This window comes from Lontra canadensis, unplaced genomic scaffold (assembly GCF_010015895.1).
Source record: "Lontra canadensis isolate GAN:19392208 unplaced genomic scaffold, GSC_riverotter_1.0 scaffold14, whole genome shotgun sequence".
Classification (NCBI taxonomy): Eukaryota; Metazoa; Chordata; class Mammalia; order Carnivora; family Mustelidae; genus Lontra; species Lontra canadensis.
The window spans coordinates 18,582,738-18,601,525 of NW_022631008.1; positions in this window are offsets into that span (position 1 = coordinate 18,582,738).

An 18,788-nucleotide genomic window follows, 5' to 3' on the forward strand; every position below is an offset into this window, starting at 1 on the left:
TCCTTGAGGAGGAAGCTTAGCAAGGAGCTTTTTTCCTTAAGTATACCCAAGTGACTTTATACATTCTAAAAGATACTGCAATTCAATATGATTAAAAGTAACATCATATGATAAAATCTTATTTCTAAAAATAACAGCACAGAATTATTGGAGAAAATATTAACTCTGGGATTGAGACAAGTCTGGACCACATGAAAAAGTCCAATTGTAGAACCTCTCTCCTGAAAACCTTGCTGTATCAGAAAAAGGAAGAAGAGAAACTCTCAGGGAGAAACTCTCCGGGAGTAAGACTGGGAAAAGGAATACAATGTGTTCATTTAACGTTCAGCAAAGACTTTAGTACTCATCATATGCTCAGCATTTTTCTAGGTGCCTGAGATATCAAGTTCTGAGCAAAACAGACAAAGATACCATCTTGGAGTTTACACTCTTGGAAATAAAACCACATCAATACGGATTCCTAAAATCTAAATTAATTTTAGTTTAAGACAATTGGACAGGGGCTAGGTTTGTCCTGTTTTGCTTAGAAATATCTTCCTATTAAAGATGCAAGTTAATTAACTGGGACTTGAGTGATGTTTGAACTACTCTGGAGTTAGTTTCTTAAATGTTTTAGAAATGCACATTCATAAACATTTTATGAGCCTAAGTGTAATATACAGGAAATGAATCTGATGATTAAAAGTAGAATCTGTATAGGATTAACTGACATGTTAAGTTTGTTGCATGTATATGAAATTAGTTATGAAATTAATACCTTTAAAGTACTTTAAAATAGTTTTGATTCATTACTCCTCAAATTTCCTTAATGTATTGAGTTTTTATATTAAGGTTGGAATTTAGAATTCAAAGGTATTTAGAATAGAGTTTTATTTATTTTCTAACATATCCATTTTGGTCCATATTCTTCAAATTATTTTATGTAACTATAACTGAATTTCTCATGTTTCTATGTAGATATTTTTTTAAATTTTCTTTTCATAATTTAAATTAACACAAGTTTATTGGTATTAAGCTGATAGTTGAAGAATAAAACGTATTCTACTAAACTTTGGAACAAAATGATTTAACTGAGACTCATTTTTTTTTTCTTACCACTTATTTAATGTCCTCAATTAGCCTCAACTCTTTCTAAAATAGATTTGTGTCTTTAAGAATTTGAACAGCCTTGATGTTTTTTTTTCCTCCCCCCCCTCCCCTTCCCACCCCTCACTGGATGGCTCATGATTGTTTGTCCATGGTTGTCTGTAAGTTCAAAGCACTTGACATATATAGTCTGTGAGGCATTAAATACTTTAGATGCATATTTGTGACTTGAAATCATTCCACATTTAAATCTATTTATACTAAGCACATTCTGAATTCCCTAATGTGCAATGGGAGAAAAAGATTGCTCAAAAATGAATCTGTTTCCCAGGTTTTACAAAAATTATTTAACTATTTAACTATCTTTACAAGATTTGGCTTTCACTTCTGGAGAAAATTTTTATTGTATGTCTAAAGAGTATTTCATTCTTGCAATGTGAGAGTACAATTCAAGCAACCATTAGTCTGTGGTTCTTTCAATTTGGTTTTTGTTTTTGTTTTCCAGGATCTTTGTTCAAGACAAATCATAAGTTTCTGATTGACAATGGCCAATTTCACCGATCTGTCCTGATTGTTTTCCATTGGTCTGTTGGTTTGCTAAACTTTAAAAGGGTGCTAAACTTAGGTAGAGGATTTTTTTTTTATACTGTGTCAGAAAAGCAGAGAGGTGGGTAGCATTAAGCACTGCTTTGATGCCAGAATGGTTTTAAGTCAAGGGCATCTTGTTCTGTAGAATTTACATTATCACCCATAAAGGGGAATAGGCAATGACAGAGCATAGAAGAAGTGGTTCAGGATCAAGCAAAGAGTAAGATGTGAACTTTTTTCACTCCCAAAGAATATGTGGAATGCAGTTTTATCACTGCAGATAAGTGAACTGTGTGTGAAATAGAAGGGATATTTCATGTATCTGACAACCAGATTGTCCGCAGTTAGCCTAATGGAATTAAAATCACTATGTCAGCAAGACATTGGCTATTAAATCGCAAGTAGTGGTTTCAAATGTATAAATTTTTTAAAAAGATACTATATGAATGCTACTTATTGGACAATGAAGAAATCTACTTCTGCCATTAAGAAATCACAAAACCTAACACTTTGATCTTGTTAGGGAATGAATGTTTGTGTCCCTCCCCAAATTTTCATGTTGAAGCTCTAACCCTCAACATGATGGTATTAGGAGACAGGGCCTTTGGGAGGTACTGAGGTTTAGAGGAAGTCATGAGGGTGGGAAGTCCTCATGCTGGGATTAGTGCCCTTAAAGAAGAGACACAGAGAACATTCTCTCGTTCTGCCACGTGAGGCTACATACAGCAAGAAAGCCCTAGTCCATCAGGCAGCAAGAGGATGCTCGTCAGAAGCTGACCGTGCAGGCCTCAGAAGTGTGAGACATAAATATCTGTTATTTAAGCCACTCAGTGTATGGTATTTTGTTATAGCATCCTGAACTAAGGTAGAGCCATAGTTCCTTTGCACATGTTCCCTTTAGATTAGTTTTACATCACTTTGTGATAAAATGTATACTAACTTTCGTAACTATGTGATTGAGGTACATTCTTTAGTTCACAGGTTACTGTCAGTACCAACAAAGATGTTGTCTCCTTTCGACTATAATTGCTGAAAGGGCAAGGACTCCACCTGATTCCAACTCCGTCAGCCAATACAGTTAAAAATGAATTAAGTCAGGGCGCCTGGGTGGCTCAGTGGGTTAAGCCTTCGGCTCAGGTCATGATCTCGGAGTCCTGGGATCGAGCCCCACGTTGGGCTCTCTGCTCAGCAGGGAGCCTGCTTCCTCCTCTCTCTCTGCCTGCCTCTCTGCCTGCTTGTGATCTCTCTGTCAAATAAATAAATAAATAAAACTTTAAAAAAAAATGAATTAAGTCACTTAATTCATTTTTAATGAATTAAAATTCATTAAATTTTGTGGTGCATAAATTATGTGGTGCATAAACAATGAGTCTTGGAACACTGAAAAAATAAAATAAAATTTTTAAAAAAATGAATTAAAAAAATGTATTAAGTCAGAAACATGAAATAATTGGGTGACAGTATTACTTTTCCACCTGCTACTTTGGACATGTAGATACAAGCTTACTAGAAACTGCTTTGTTCAGTATCAAAATTGCATCTTGTATCACAGACATATTTATTAATTATATGGTGCTGTTGCTTTGGAACTTTTTTTTTTTTACTAATATGGCATAGAAATAGGATATTTGTGATAACCAATGGGCTAACTAGTTTCATTTTAAAAGATTTTGTGGACTTTTTTTTTTTTTTGTCCTTTAGGTATTTTTTACATGCCAGAAATTTCTCATTGGCTATCTAATTATCACTGCTAAGACTCTTAATAATTATAATGGCTTACATTATTAAAAAATAATATTCTGCCCTAATATTATAATGTAGTTTAAAAATCATTGTGCTGCCTTTCTCTGGTGTTTTAGTATCATTTTATTTTATATTTAAATTTTACATTTAATATTTTATATTTAATATAAAATCATTTTATTTTATATTGTATCATTTTATTACATTTTTTCCTGTTTTTTAAATTTTTGTTATCAACATATAATTGACATATTGGTCTTACATTTTAATTATGAGGCTGCACGATATGCTCTGAATATCAGTAGACTTAAAGATGCAGTCTGCAACCTTGGCACTACCACCACCGACAGTGTGATCTTAGGTAAGTCCCTCTGCCTGTCTGGAACTCAGTTTCTGTGTAAAGACTTGGACTCTCAATCTGACACTTTGCTATAGCAGTCTGTAGTTTATGTTTTGTGGTTAATTTGTTTCTACTGATAGATGAAGTGCCAAATTTGCCAAGAAGGATTTACATTTTATTTTAGGGTGGCTTTCCCTAGAATAATATCATTCACACTAATTTTTATTCCTATATGTAATTTTGAGTGGGAGGAAAAAGAATAGATTTGTCGTTTGTGTATCAGGAATAAACTCAGAAAGTAGTTCATGCTTGTGAGAATCATCTTATATGTGGATTCAGAAAAAGAGGTTGAGAACTCCAGGGCCTAATTCACATGGTCACTAGGCTCTGTACTCCATGATATTGCATGGTCCCATTTTTTTCCATTTGAGATATCCCTCATTCTCTGTATCAGGAACCAAAGGGATCCAAAATATTCTTTGAGTTACTTCATCTACTAAACTGGGAATTATCATTTTCTCTCCTTTTAGCAATTCAATGATAATTTAAGTATTACATATTCTGAATAATTTATTCTATTTAGAACAGCTATGTTCTCACTTATTTATAATCAGTTTTAAGCAACCGCAAATTCAAATAGGTAGATAGATAGATGATAGATAGATAAATAGATCGATAGATGGTAGATAAAGAACAGCAAAAAAATTGCCAAAAAGAAACAGATACAAACATAAAAATGTGGCAACAGTCTCTTTGAATGTGATAACGCAAATCTTAGCAAGACTAAAGAAGACAGAGACAGGGGAAAATAGGAACAGCAAAAGTGATATTGGAAGTACCTTTGGGGATTAAAAATGGTGGTGGGACAACTTGCTGACACCTGAACAATGGTGGGAGTATCTGCAGACGACAATGGAGAGAGGGAGAGAAATATCTGTTAGAGCACTACAGCTTTCCGAGGACATTTAATATAAGGGCAAGTTCTGTACGATTCAGTAACCCTCTAGGGATTCTTAGTGCCAATTTAAGACCAAAGCTCACCAATTAGAACAGCACAGCATTCTGGAATTATACAGTGTTGGGGAAAGCAATCTTTCATACTCCAAAGAGCAGAAAATAGCAATATATTACTGCATGGTTCAATTTGTCAGTTATTCATAAAAAATTTTGATTCATCAAGAAAATTTTGAAATATTTTGAGAAACTTCTATTTTATAAAGCAGAGAACTAAATATACTTTCAAAAGTCTTTATTGACAAAAAGAGCACTTTTGTTGAGTCTGAAGATTTCGATATTGTGTTCTTTCACTAAGTGACTTTGAAAAAAGTCATTTAGCTTCTCTGAGTTTCAGTTTTTTCCCTCTGTTCAGTAAAAGCACTTGTTTTCCATGCCTTGCAGGGTAAAGAAAAGTATTAAGATCTAACTGAATAGATGTATGTTCTTTGGGTAATTTAAATATATAAAATATATAAATTATGTTATTATGATTAAAATTTTTAATGTTTAAAAATATTGTCTAAAGGAGCTACAATCCTCTGTTTTCCAAAATCTCATGCCTGGTAAAGAAAACATTACTGCAGAATAAATCAGTTACTATTGATTTCAAGGACCAGAATTCTTCAGAGGAAAAAGAAACCTAGTAAGTAAACAAACGGTAGGATGGCTTTATTTACATTTGAGCATGGAATTTGACTTACTTTGTAATTAGTTAAATTTGATGAAATTTTGGTTTTATACACATAACAAGGTAGCTTCTAAATGAATGCAATTATTCAGCCTTCTAAAAGCATACAGAAGTCTAATTGATGCTCTGTGATATTAGTTTTAAGCATGATTTTATAAAAGATCAAATTTGCATTTAATGGAAACTTAACACTGACACATACTTGTCAAGATATGGCGGAGTTGGCATTTTCGAACATACGGTTTCTGCTTAATAGACGTGCTTCTAAGTGGGAGCCCAGGGGACCCTCAGCCGGGTTTGCCAGCACTTGGCTCTTTAAGATAGCTCTGTTGGTTTCAACACCCTGTGATTCTATCTCTAGTTATGTAAGAGCTACTCATTACACATCTTTATGTGTACCTCCTTTTTACCTAAGCAAAAATGTTGTAGTTTCATAAATATAGTGGATTTCTTATCAGCTTTGTCAGTGCTAAGCAGTGGGCTGGGGCAAGGTAATAAATCTCTTTGAATAAATTGGTTATTGTAGATGAACAGCATGATACATGAGGAAATATTGACTATTCATGTTTTCTTCCAGAATGAGATTTGTATCAAAATAAAGAACTTCTACACCAAAGTCATGTTCTGTTAAAAAATGAAAGACTATTATGCTTTTGTGATTGGAGGCAGAATGGGGTGAATTTGGGTCATATCTTGCAGGCTTTCAAAACTCGTAATTTTTTGATGGAAGGGCAAACCAGAAGATTTGCAAATTCATTTAGAAAGGGATGGGACAATGAAGAGTTATTTCTTTCCAGTTTTTCATTATAGAATTTGCTGCAAAGCAAAAATAGGAAAAGCAGGATAGGAAATCTCTATATTTGGATACTTTCCACCATACGCTTCTAAAATATATTCTTTGCAATTGAAAGACTGTTTTTACTGTTTTACTAAGGGGGAATGAAGCTGTTTTCAAAGGTAAAAGGACAGCAGGGGAATGGCATTAGGCCATGAGATTTCATGAATTTGGCTGCTGGCTCTCCTAGTTTGTAAGGTGGTGATGGAAACAGCAATGGCCACCTGCCTGCAGCAGGAATTCTCCCACCCACTAGAGGGGAGATTCATTTGAGTCAGTAAGTTCTCTTCTGGGGAGGGACGTTTAGGCTTACTGTTCATTTACCACTTCCTATAAACTGCCGGAGGATCTGTTCCAGTGATTGGACATTGTGATGGGAGCACAGTGGGTAGAAAAGAAAATGAAGTAAATGAGATGGTGCCTCTGGAGACATGGAGCTCAGATATGCGTCCCAAGGTCTTGCCTCCATTTTTAAAACCCTATGTCTACTGTATATAATAAGCTTTTACTTAGTTTTGGATTACAGAAACCTAGGGTAAGACTCCAGGATTTCTAAGCTGTCATTGCCAAATTTTCCCACCTTGGGAAAACACTCTCAGGTAGTGATGACCTCAACCTGGTTGGATGTATCATGAGATAGAGATTCTGCTTGGATGATATCAGCAGATATTGAGGCCATTTGAATGCTCAGGAGAGCAGGTTCTTGTACTCATGTAGCTGGGAAGGTGAGCCCAGCTTAAAATAGTAGTGAGGAGAATTGTTAGGGTTCAAAGGAATGAGGAAGGTGGATAGGGGTAGGTAGGTCCTGTTCCAGGAATACTGCAACAAGGACGCACAATCTGGGAGGAGTCCATAAGCACATGTCCCTGGCTCTCAGATGGAGAAGTCATCTTTAGACTTAGTGTAAAATGGGTTGCTGGAGGGATATTTCGAGCCAGATAGGGTGGTGTTCCCTCAGGTCAGGATGGCTGTGGAGCTGAAGTGGAACACAGCCAGGACCAGTTGTGGCAAGTGTCCCTGAAAGGGGTTGAGGGATGAGGCTGTGGGGAGAACCATAGACTGTCCAAATCTAAGCACAGTGGCAACTCAAGTCCACATCAGGCTGGCTGTCCTCGTAGTTTGGTCTAGCGCCCAGTGAGATAGCAGTGAAGTGGGAACTTAAAGTTCATGTCAACCCAAACACAATGGATTCTAAATTTTATTTATTGTATGTCAAAACTCCTGTGGTTTTGTAGTGCATGCTTTCTTCCATTTGTTCTCAGAAAATTTATTTATAAAAGCTGAAATTCTGCCTGTTGTAAAAGTAGTTGCATGGAAGAAGCATACTCCCCACGTTTTAACCCCCAAACATCTAATAACACAGGAGAATAAAACTGGAGGAGGATTTGGGATGTGGCCCGGCATAGCCTAATGCACCTAGAGAATCTTTGATTCTCTTTGATGTCTCATGCCTTCCTAAAATCCTTGTAAAATTGACAGTGTGTTATATAAAAAGCCATGCATCCTTATTTTAATATAATGATGTGTCAAATTGCTTTCTAATTAAAACCCTAATACAGCACCACATACTCTAGTTAAATGGGCTATAGTTTGAGAAGCACAGATTAAGTTTATGTCTCTCATCCTTGCTGGCCTTGTGGCCTTCATCAAGTTACTTCCCAGCTCTGAATCTCTGTGTCCTGTGTAGAATGTGAAGAGAAAAGAAAAGAATTTGCTCTAAGTATTAAATGAGAGACTGTGCCCTTAGTAGGCTTTCAATACATGGTAGTGTGGGTTTTTTTTTTTTTTTTTTTTTTTTGGTCATTTTAATGAATTGTAGGACTGGAGAGAAGTAGATGCATCCAGAAGAAGATGTTTTGAGAGGGCACAGTGCCTATGGAGACCAAGCATGTGGAGACATAGCCTTTCCTAGGAGGGAGCAAATGTAGAGCCAGGAAGAGCTGTGATAGCCACACATTTACATCTGGCACTTTAGTAACATCATATCATATCATATTGTAATAGGCTACTGAGGGGGGCAGGTGACCACTGACTGCTGCCTTTGCCCCTGAATGTGATTTCTCCCTCTCCCCCTTCTTTAGGAAAAGGTCCTCAGACTTCCTTCTTTTAATGTCTGTGGAAATGTTGCAATTCTTTAGTTGAGATTGAGTCATTTTTAGTTTCCAGTATTGTTATGGTCTCTCAGACATCAAATAAAAATGAATTTTCAATTTTATTTTCTTACTGTGGCCGATGAAAGCACAGGGTATGATTACCTTACATGTAGATTTCTGTACATATGGATGGCTTCACAGAAGCAGGGTCTTGACCCCACAACCCCACCATCAGTCCCTGACCACAGTCATGAGGGGTACAGACAACTCCTATCAGTGACCCTTCACAAAGCCTCAGTGTGCCATTGCCTGGGGCATATCACCAGATTCTGATCATTGTCCCTTGAGGGATGAGCAAAAATAAGAAAACAAAAAACACCAGGGCAAATTCTGAATATAGATTGAAGTGATAAGGCTGTGTTACTCTGGAAATAAAAGAATAAGTAGGGAATGGCTCTGTTGAATATGGAATTATTCAACAAATCCACAAATAAGGAAAAGAAAAAGAGAGTAACTCCTTTGAAGTGATCTTAATGACAGGTTTTTAAAAACAATAAAATAAAGCATATTTATTCATAGTTCCTCCTTTTTTTTTTTTTTCTTTTACATTTCACACAGAAAGGCTAACAGATCTTGTGGGTACCTTTACCACCATACTTATTTTATATTCTTAAATTTTTTTTCACATTTTTATACTGAAGAATAGGTATTCATCTAGAGTAACACAGCATTCCTTTGCAAAGCAAATTGGATTGTAGGTATCTAAATACTTTTTCTAGCCTTCAGGAATTTTTTTCTACACCTAGTGAAAGATTTAAATGCATCTGGCTACTAAACAAAGATAGAAAGGCCTGAAGTTTGCAGGTATGGAACCCTACAGTCGTTATCTGCCACATCAAGACTTTTAGGTTGGGCTTTAGGCTTGGCAAATAACAGCTGTCTTAGTCTGCTCAGGCTACCATAACAAAATACCATAGACTTGGTGGCTTAACCTGTAACAGAAGCTTGCTTTCTCATAGTTCTGAAGGCTGGAATTCTGAGATCAGGGTGCCTGCAAGGTTGGGTTCTGCTTAGAGCTCTCATCCCAGGTTTCATGAGGCCAACTTCTCACTGTGTCCTCACATGGCAGAGAGAGAGAGAGAGAATGAGAATGTGTACGCACGTGTGTGTGTGTGTGTTCTGGTATCTTTCCTTATAAAGACACTAATTTCATCATGAAGGTCTAACTCTCATGACCTCATCTAAATTAATTATCTCCTAGAGGTCCCATCTCCAAATACCATCACATTGAGAGTTAGGGTTTCAAAATATGAATTTTGGGGGGGGAAACACAATTCAGTTTACAGCTTCCTCTAACTATAGGTTCAATCTTGTTTGTTTTTTTTTTTAATTCCTAATGTTGGGCCTGGCTCTGGACAGCAAGATGCTTAGGGTTCTTTCCGCCTGAGGTTCTGGGTCAGTGCTAAAGCTGTTTTATCAGTGGTCTGAACTTAATGGTATCATCCTTTTTTTTCTTTTAAGATTTTATTTTTTGGAACAATTCCAGGTTCATAGAGAAATGGAGAGGAAAGTAAAATTCCCATATACCTTGGTACACCACCACTCCCCTCCACACACACAACGCACACAGCTTTTCCCAGTATCAACATCCTGCACCAGAGTGGTACATTTGTCACAACTGATGAACCTACATTGACATATCATTATCACCCAAAGCTCATAGTTTACACTAGGGTTCAATCTTGCTGTTGTACATCCTATGGGTTTTGACAGATGCATAATGACATATATCCACCATTGTAATATCATACAAAATAGTTTCACTGCCCTAAAAATCCTCTGTACCTTGTCTATTCATTTCTCCCTTCTAAGCCCTGGTGACCTGATGTTTTTACTATCTCCATAGTTTTGCCTTGTCCAGCTTGTCATTTTGTTGGAATCATGAAATGTGTAGCCTTTCCAGGTTGACTTCGTTCATTTACTAGTAGACATTTAAGATTCTTCCGTGTCTTCTTATGGTTAGATAGCTCATTTATTTTCTTTATTTTCTTATTTATTTTATTTTCTTTTTTGGATGAAGATGGCACTGTCTTTAATTGTCTGGATTCCTGCCCTTGACTTCAAATCTCTTGGTACCTAGATTTGGTCCCTTGTGCTTCCGCCAAGAGTCTGAGTCTCCAACTGTGCTGCTTAGATCTTGATCCTCAGCGTGTGGAACCCAAGTTTATTTGCTATCCTTCTTTTTTTCATTCATCTCTCATCTTAGATCCATGTTTCTTCATGAGCATAGCCTGGTAGTTCACTGGCAAATGTTCTTTGAGAGAAGTCCCTGGTTTTCTGTTCAGTTCAACCCAAAATTTGTTTAGCCTTCTCTTGTGCGAAGTCCCATTTTTGCTGGAACCCTCCTGGTCTGGTAGTTGATAGGTAGGGGACAACAATAATGCTATAGAAATGTTTGTGCACTTATTCCTGGTTAAATGTAAGTCTGTTCCAAGCAACAAACTAGAATTTTGGTCCTGATGAGAGAATTCTGCAGTGGTCACATGCATTCAGTAAAAAATTCACACACGTGCATACCTCCTCCCCACCAAACTAACAAACAAAAACACTGAAATAGTAGTCGAGATGAGTTATTAAAATATCTTTTTTCTTGTCATTTCTAACTGAGATTGATATTAGGGATTTTTTCGAAACTTACCAATTAACACTCTTTTTTTTTATGACGATAGAAGCATTTTTGTGTTGTTGCTGTTGTTTTTATTTAAATGTAATTTAACTAACATATAGTGTAATATTAATTTCAGGGGTAGAATGTAGTGATTCATCAGGTGCATATAACACCCAGTGCTCATTCCATCAAGTGCCTTCCTTCACGCCCATCCCCCACTTACTTCATCCGCCTACCTGACTACCCTTCAGTAACCCTCAGTTTGTTTCCTGTCGTTGAGTCTCTCATGGTTTGCCTCCCTCTCTATTTTTATCTTATTTTATTTTCCTTTCCCCGTTCTTTATAAAGCAAATGATTCACATGCAAAATGTATTACTTTCCCTTCTCCCATTCCCCCTCTCATCCTGATGTTAAACAGGTAGAAAATCCAAATAGTTGAGAAGGATGTTGGTAGTTTCATGTGTGCTGGTATTGTAGCAAGTTAGAATCTGAGAGCCAGGGCTTGACTCAGTATCACTAATGTAATACTGACTTATTTGGTTCAACTCTTTTATCACCAACTATAACTGCATTTTTTTTTTCCTCACAGAGAAATAAAATGGTATGATGCAGAAAGAACTTTGTTAAAAGCATTGGAACATTAACCTTTCTAGGTTTCTCTGTACTGATATAAATGGCATAATTGCATATTGTGTTTGAATCCATGTGGGAAGTCTGAAGCGATGTTGTGAGAATTTATATGCAGGTTGTTCAAGCCCTATGAAAATATAAAAAGCTGCTATATTGGAAAAACAATGCAATGTTAACAAAATGCATGGTTGTTTTACAATAGTAGATGCAAATAAGTTGGAGGAGAGAGGAAGCCAGGCTTGAGAAAACACAGCAATGGGTCAGATTGATAAGATGGCTGTTACCACTGGTATCTAAAGCGCCCTCTTTGCATGGTCTTTGAAGAGAATGGAAACAATACCATGAATTATGAATGTATGTCATAATTATGCTTAACTTCATTCACAATGACCTGTTCTTGACCCCATATGTGAGAACAATTTGGTAGTTGTTTCTTTTCCAATGGAGTGGTTGAAATCTCTTTTGTTTCTCTTTAAGTGAATGGCTAAATTCTTGGTTACAGAATTACAGATGATTTAATTTAACATGAAATGAATAAAAAATGGGCTTACTCCCACCTTGATTGCTGTCAGCATTTTAACAGTGGAAGAAGTACCTTTTTGTGCCTGGGATTGGACAAGATCTGAGGGAAAAAAGGTTTAGAATGCAGGGTTGAAGAAGCATCATGCTGTCTGTCCCCAGAGAGAAAAGAAATCTGTCCTCATTTTGAAATAGCTCTTGGCTATGGCTCAGAAACACTCAATGGGCAGCTTTAGAAATTGTAGCACTTTCTTTGACAAAGACAAAAATCACTGTATGTCTGTGTAGTCCTCAGGGAGATAGAGGAGGTTAAAAAGTAAAGGCAGAAGTTCTGTAATTGTAAATAAGTATCCATGTTATATTTTCATGTGTATGCATGTTTTTAAATTAGAAAACATGCATTCACCTGTAAATATAAGTAAAATATTCTCAAAAGTTTCTGATTTCAATTATTTTGTTCTATATTCAGACCATGTGTTCCAAACCTGCATTAAGGAGTATACAAGATGTAAATAAATTAATTAATGTAATTACTATATAAGAAGATTTTACCATAGTCTGAGAATGTTTTTTCATCATTATTCTCCAATCTTCAAAAACATTTTTACCCAAGGTGGGGTAGTCCTCATTTTGCAGTTGAAGTGAGCTGGGGCACACATCTTTTCCTGTTTTCTACCAATTACATCTTTCTTTCCCATATTTGAAGGTCTAATCTTAGATTTCCTTCACCTTTATATTGTAGGCAATAGAAACTGCCAGACTTAAAATCAGTTTTGAACTTGAAGAGTTTATATAGGGTCAATGGAGTTGGAAGTTAGGATTCTTTTTTGTTTAAAAGGTATTTCAACCAGGAAAAAAAACCCAAATTTTTTTTAAATCGTTGTTGTTGTCTGTATGAAACAGTATAAGAAAACTGACATATAAATGAGATAGTTCAACAATATGCTGAGATAAGGCCCAGAAAATTAGTTTACTTTCAAAATGTTTCAGAGTTGTCCTTCTGGAATAAAACCACCCTTAATGAAAATAGGGAATACTATTTTAAAAATTCCTTGACAGTACTGATGTGAAACCAAGCGTATTATCAAAGAATACATTCTGCCAGGAGAAGGCCTCCTATCTGACCTAATACATATCACTTTAAAAATGCTATTTGTTTGTTATTAATGTCGTTCTCAGAGAGTGGAGTGGAAAGAGCATGAACTTAGAAACTAAGCAGAACTAGGCCCAACACTCACTGAGTAGACCTAACATCTGAAGACCACTCAGAGTTAATTAATCTCCACACCTTCCTTGAAGGATTGTTTTAACAGAATTTAATGAAATAAAATATGTAAAACACCCAAGAGACTGTCTGCATATAACAATTTTCAATAAAAATATATTCCTTCTTCAATCCTCAATGTGGTATAAGGACCCAGAAAAAACAACACATAGTTTTCTCTTTCCTATGCATTCATCAGATAGTACAGGAGAAAGTTGAGTATAGATCACCTGACAGAGCCTTAAACAATCACAAATAAGTAATTTTGGGAAAAAAAGAAATAATTAGAATATAAGGAATATTCCCAATAATTTTGTCTTGGTGACAGTAAAAAGGCCAAGGCACTGCTGGGATATGCCCTAAAAGCCCTAGTCCCTTTGAGCATAGATGGAATTGCTGTCTTCTAGAATTGCTGTCCAATGACTAGAAAAACAACAGAGGGTTACTCTGTAAATTCGTCATCTGCCGTGATCACTTTATTCCTTGTATTTAATTGTGAAATTCTATTTTTTTGAGAGAAAAAAAAGGTCTGAAGTTTGTAAGTTTAGAGAAAAAAAATTATAATATTTTAACTAGTAATTACGAATGGACATAATTCTTAATTTAAATCACATATGATATGAAAAATATGAGATAAATATAATGTGGTGTCTCACATGTAAGAAATTATAACATCTCTGTATCTAAGTCAGCTGCATTTTGCATAGTACTTGTGAGATAATAAGATTTCATCAATAAATATTTGTTGTGTACTTAATCTATGTCAGGTCCTGGGGAGAGAGTGATAAATAAAGAAACCATGGTCATTATTTTTATGGGGCTTATATTACAGAGAAGCAGATGGTGATACACACTAAGAAGAAAAGGAAACAGAATGGACTGTAGCAGGTGGAGTTGAATGGTTAGGAAAGCCATCTTGGAGATGGTAACTACTAAACTAAGACCTGAAAGATGAGAAAAATTCAACCACATGAAGATCTACGGCAAGAGAACTCTAGGCAGAAGGAACAGGAAGTGTGGCAAAGTGAGCAAATGAGCATAAAGACTATGAGGTCTTTGTTCAGAGAAAAGGGGAAAACAGAGAGTATGGCTGGGGCCATTATGACAGAGGGTGAACTTGATAGGAAATTAAGTTGGAGAGATGAGTAGATTTTGTATGACCATGGCAAGGAGTTGAGCGTTATAAACTTAATTGAATGGAGCAGGTATCAGAGAGTTTCAAGCAGGGAGATGTCATGTACAACAATTGGTGCTATGTGGGGAATGGATTTTAGGGGACAAGAGCAGAAACTAAGGATATAATTTAACTTGTTATGGCAGTGGGCTACATGAGACATGATGGTGGCTTGAATCAAGGTCATGGAAATGAACATGAAAAGGTAAATGGATTTTTGAAAGATTTTGAAGGGAGAGCTAATAGGACTTGGTGATGAATTTGCAATAGGGGTGGTGCTTAGTAAGAGAAAGAGGAGATTCATGAGTAACTCATGGTTTTGACTCAAACAATGGAGTAGATGTTGCTGCTGTTTTTGATAGGGGTAGACTAAAAGTAAAAGATTTCAGGTGGATCTGGAGTTCTGTTTGGGACATGGTCCTGTTAGACATTCAAATGGAATTGAGTATGAGTATAGAGCTTAGGAGAGAAGTAAGAATTGAAGATAAAATATTTTAGTTCTTTAGCCTATAGATGGTGTTTTAAAGCCATGGCACTGGATTAATTCACTTGGAAGCATAAGAGAAGATCTAAAACTGGATCACTGAAACATTTAGAAGTCAGCAACACAAGAGAGATCCCATAAAGGCGACTGAGAAAGAAAAGCAGAAACACATGGTACAACCAATATTAAAATAATTATACCAACAAAGACGTTAATAAAAGCACTTTAAGTCATCATAATAAAACCATTTGAAGAAAGTGATACTGGTCTATAAGTGTGAAATACTCTTGAAAATTCAAGAAGATAAAGAGAAAAACCGGATCATGGGACTGAGAGACATGGAACTGGCTGGTGATCTTGTCAAGAGCAATTCTAATGGAATGTAGGGGATAGATTATCAAACGGAGTATGTCAAGAAGGTGATGTAGGGAAACAGAAACAGGCTCAGATGACTCAAAACTTCTGCTTCAAAGATAAGGAAAGAAACAGGAATGTAGCTGAAAGAGACATGGGATGGAATAATGACAGGATCGAAATGTGTGAATGGGCAGAATCCAGGACACAATCACAGGATGACCTTCAAAAGATAAAGTGGGATCATGCCATCTTTTGGAAGGTCAAGTATATGCCATGATATGGAAACTGGTAACAACAGCAGAGTATACTTGCTGGTGGGTGAGGAGAGAATTCCTGTCCGATGGTGGCTTTTGTCTTGAGTAGAAATGAAACATGTTATAAGCTGAGATGAGAGTTTGGAGGGAGAAAGCAAGAGATGTGAAATAATTTTATAGAACAGTTGAAGAGCAAAATTATAGGTCTGTGTTGAGAGCTCAATTGAAATGAGTAGTTAGTAATATTGCTTGGTCAGACTGTCCATGTATAAGTTTCCTGGGTCTGCCATAAGAAAGTACCACAACATGAGTGACTTAAAACAATAGCAATTTATTCTCTTGCAGTTCTGGAGGTCAGAAATCCAAAATGGAGGTTTTGGCAGTGTTGGTTCCTTCTGGGATTTCTGAGGGAGAAATTATTACATGCCTCACCCTTAGCTACTGGTGGTTGCTGGCAATCCTTGATATTCCTTGGTATGTAGATGTATCGCTCCAATCTCTGCCTCCATTTTCTCATGGCATACCTCCTTCTGTGTGTGTATCTGTGTCCAAATTTCTCCTTTCTTCTAAGTTACCAGCCATATTGGATTTAGGGCCCACCCTAATCCAGTGTGACCTCATCTTTTTTTTTTTTTTTAAGATTTTATTTATTTATTTGACAGAGATCACAAGTAGGCAGAGAGGCAGGCAGAGAGAGAGGAAGGGAAGCAGGCTCCCTGCTGAGCAGAGAGCCCGATGCGGGGCTTGATCCCATGATCCCTCGGATCATGACCTGAGCCTAAGGTAGAGGTTTTAACCCACTGAGTCACCCAGGTGCCCCCAGTGTGACCTCATCTTAATTTGATTACACCTACAAATGTTTTCTTTCCAAATAAGGTCACACTCATAGGTTCTAGGTGGACATGAATTTTAGGTGGACATGAATTTCAACCCAGTACCTTCAGCTGTAAACTTTCTTTTGATATGTTTAGCTGCTTGGGTCGAAATAATGAGTGAGTTTAATCAGGGTGATGTTTATAAAAATGTTTATGTTGTCATTTCCTGTATATGTTAACTTTAGGCAAAAATTTATCAGATTAGTATTGATAGTGGTTTTTGCTAAGTGAACAAAATGTATCTTTCTTTGGTAGGAAGATATATTTTTAAGTTAGATTGTAAGTTTTGTGTGTTTCTGATGACCTTAAATGAAGGGGGAAAAAGCTGAGAACTATACATCTTCTGCAGCTTAGCTTTTGATTTCAGATATGTTTTATTATCTGGATAATAGTCAGTCTGGAGGCCTGAGTATTGCCCCTATTCCAACAGTGACTTTAACGAGGTCCTGGTTCTTTTTTGTTTGTTTGTTTGTTTTAATTGCAAGGACCTCATTGATTTAAAAATGAATTCCTGCTCCTGATTTTACAAAGGAGAAAACTGAAGCATATAGGTGTTAACTGAATTACCAAAGGCATTATATTAAAATAGAAATTCAGTTGGTGGAACTCTTAGTGTAGTGTTATTTTTGCTGTGCCATAAAAATTGTTCTGAACCTTTTGTTCTTCATTTATAAAGTGAGGAGAATATATTCCTTGACTCTGTGTAATGGTTATTATAAGTATAGAATGAGGAGAAATAAGTGAAAAAAGATCTGCAAATCCTGTATTCACCCTCTTTTAATTGAGACCAATTTCCATAATTCTGGCTTCTGACAATTGGATCTTAATTCCTAATTCCCTTATTGTAACATTATAAGTATAATGAAGTGCATGTAAATATGAAACCTATGTCTTGCTTTAAAGTGAGTAAATACTGGAAAATGTGGAAATTATTACATTCCTTCTGTTTTACTCACCAAAACAACAATTTCTAAATATGAGATATCTTTCATTTCCATATCACGGATTCTTTCCTTCTATTTTCCTAATTATGTATGTATCTAGTTTTGTAGCAATAACTCCAAAGTTATCAATTTGTCAGTCTAGAAGAGCAAATAAAATATCAAGGACAGTGTGTTTGACCACATTTGCAGTTTGTAAACAGGTCTTGCTTGGGTAGCTCTGTTTGTGAAGTGGAAAAGTGGTCAACAGACCCTTAGTCCCTACAGTCCACAGAAAAGGCTAAATCGGCTTCTGATTTTTACATGATCAATTACATAAAATTTTGATGCAGTTAAGTGATGCATTGCTACTGTTCATCTCTTTGCACTCAAATTTAGCCTATGTTTACAAAGGGACACTGATCTGTCAGCAGATTAAAACAGTTATATATTAAAATTTGTCAGGACAACAGGTTGCAAAATAAAAGTTTATTTTCTGCTTCTTACACTTTCCTTTAGTGTACAGAATATGGGCCTACATTTCCATTTTAACCTCCTCTCCTTTCCTCTTCATTTTAAACTTACTGCCTCATCCATTAATTTACAGAATTAAAAACCATAACTGAATTCTATTATCTCTGTTGTGTGCTTTCCAACAGTGCACATCTAAACACAGCCATGACAGCCCAGCTCCAGTAGCCCATGTGATCCTTCCGTGGGAAGGAATATGAAAGGTAGGTGGTCAGCAGTGTCCATATCCTTAATGAATGTCAGCCCTTGAAGCTGGGCTCACCTGTAATGAGAAACTTGAAAACTTTGCTAATTAGAATCACCACTTTAAAGTAAAGGAGAAAAATCTATTGGCACCCTGGTCAGTTTCTAAAGTTCCTACCTAGCAACTTTCTCTAGTACAGATGACTTCTCCAGGCAGGGCCCATTAAGAAAACAGCCTTAATTTTGTATCCAGCAACTTCTTTTATGATGAAGTGAATCAATCAGAATGTTTCAGTGCTGAATAAAAAAATAACTATAAAGCCCTATTTGACATTCTGAACCAGTTTGCAAAGTTTGCTTGAATCCTGTGACATAGATAAGTGAACTCTACCCTATCATTGATTGAAACAACCCATGAACACAGTGTTCTTTGAAATAATCTCCAGTTCCCACTTTGGAATGCACCAAACAGTTGTATAGTCAGAAAGTAAGAATATAGCTAGCAGGTATAAATTCTCCCACGGAAGGAATAACTAGGAAGATATTACCATTATGGATCA